At 54.7% G+C, this 1,623-nt stretch overlaps 1 long non-coding RNA gene across 1 annotated transcript in view; it reads left to right on the plus strand.

Annotated features, from left to right (window-relative positions):
* The first annotated feature begins 17 nt into the window (after nucleotides 1-17).
* Nucleotides 18-1,623, plus strand: part of LOC102470845 (uncharacterized) — a 7,405-nt gene continuing 5,799 nt past the window's right edge. The window contains exons 1-2 of the long non-coding RNA XR_001369634.2: nucleotides 18-218; nucleotides 793-1,138. This is a non-coding gene — a long non-coding RNA (uncharacterized LOC102470845). The remainder of the gene's footprint in view (nucleotides 219-792; nucleotides 1,139-1,623) is intronic.

The following is a 1,623-nucleotide window of genomic DNA, read 5'->3' on the forward strand; positions in this document are numbered from 1 at the left end:
CAGCCACCGCAGGGTCAACTAGCTGTGCCCGCGGCGCCCGGGCTATATAACCCTCCACGCCGCCCCTCCCCCGCGACACGTGATCCGGGCCCGGGGTACGGGGAGCGCCCAGGGACCGCGTCCCCAGCGCCGCGAGCCTACAGGGGTGGGGGCGCAGCCTGGGAGGGAGGAAGTTCTGCAGGGTGAGAGGGCTGCCTGGAAGAGGATCCCAGCCCAGGGTAAGGGGCCCCCGCCTGGGGATAGGAGGAGGGCAGGGCGCCCAGTCTGGGCGGGTCGTGTGGGGTGCTCGGGCCCTCGAGGGGTCAGTGGCCTGGAGAGGCTGGTAGCAAATGTGGATGGCAACCTGGCCGGCTTTGGGATTTTGAAAAATGAAAATACGTTAAGACTGACTTGTTGATTAACCTCCGTCTTTAGAACAGAACCCTTTAGAAGTGGGAACAGGGCTTCTAGGCTGTGCTAAGCGAACCAGTAGCTCCTGCTGTTTTGTGGTCTTCTAACCCAAGGACGGACCTGTGGAGGCTGGTTTACTCCCGGGCCCTTAGAGTCAGCTCTTCAGATATGCTTCAGTTTAAAGTTGAGCTGGAATTTCCGAGAAGGGCCTTAGAATACCATGGGTTGCCCCCCCCCCCCCCGGCTTTTTCTCTGCAAGGTTAGGGAATCATAGCTGCCTACCCTGAAACAAAAAGGCCAACTGTTTTTTTTTTATTGGGGGGGGGTGAGAGTGGGGCATTATTTTTAAAGGAAATGTAAGTCGTCAGCATCTGAGTCTCCGTTTTTTTCTTCTTGAACCAGATAATGTGAACAAACAAGTTGTGCCAGTGCCCAGGGCCAGTAAGGGATTCAACGGATTCCTCCCCAAGGGACGGACTGGCAGGGAGTCTTCGAATAAAAATGCGGCGGGCCTCGGCCTCCCCAACTCTCCGGAGAAGTAAACCTGATAGGATAGTAGCGAGGTGGGAAGAGGAGGTGACAGGCGACCGATAGGACAGCCTCGGCCTCCACCTCCAAAATGGGAGAAAAGGGGAGGAGACGACAGTGCTGGAGACCCGTGACTAGCTTTGCCAGGCTGTGGAATTTGAACTGTGGAAAGCCCTCAAAGACAGTCACTTCCATTATTTAATCAATGTTGCACTACAAAGTTAGTGTTTATCCTATTTACAGCTTCTAACGGACCCATTAAATGTATATCCCTGGCCAGCCGGTGACATGGTGGTTAAGGCTGCTGGACCCCACATGGCCTATTCCCCTGTTCCAGTTCCCCATCCTGCTAGGTGCCTGTGTGTGTGAGCCCCAAATCCTTAAAGGTGGAAGAGAGGGACTGCATTGGGAGTATGCCCCAAGAGGAACGTTTTCTCACCATCCCTCCCCCAGACAGCACCACCCCTCTGGGGAAAATAAAATCCCTTATACAGGACTTAAGTACTATGTGGAGGTCCTCTGCATAAAAAAAAATATTGTATTTCAGGACCAGCAGTTAGTGTAATGGCTATGTCGCTGGACTCCCATGTAGTCAACCGTGGTTCGAGTCCTTGAACCAGTGGCTTAAACTCATGCCGGGCGCGTGTGCGTGCGTGCCCAAGATCCCGAGAGGAGAATGGAGGAGAAGGGATTGCGGTGGCCATC

Source organism: Tupaia chinensis, unplaced genomic scaffold (assembly GCF_000334495.1).
Source record: "Tupaia chinensis unplaced genomic scaffold, TupChi_1.0 Scaffold144392_1, whole genome shotgun sequence".
Classification (NCBI taxonomy): domain Eukaryota; kingdom Metazoa; phylum Chordata; class Mammalia; order Scandentia; family Tupaiidae; genus Tupaia; species Tupaia belangeri.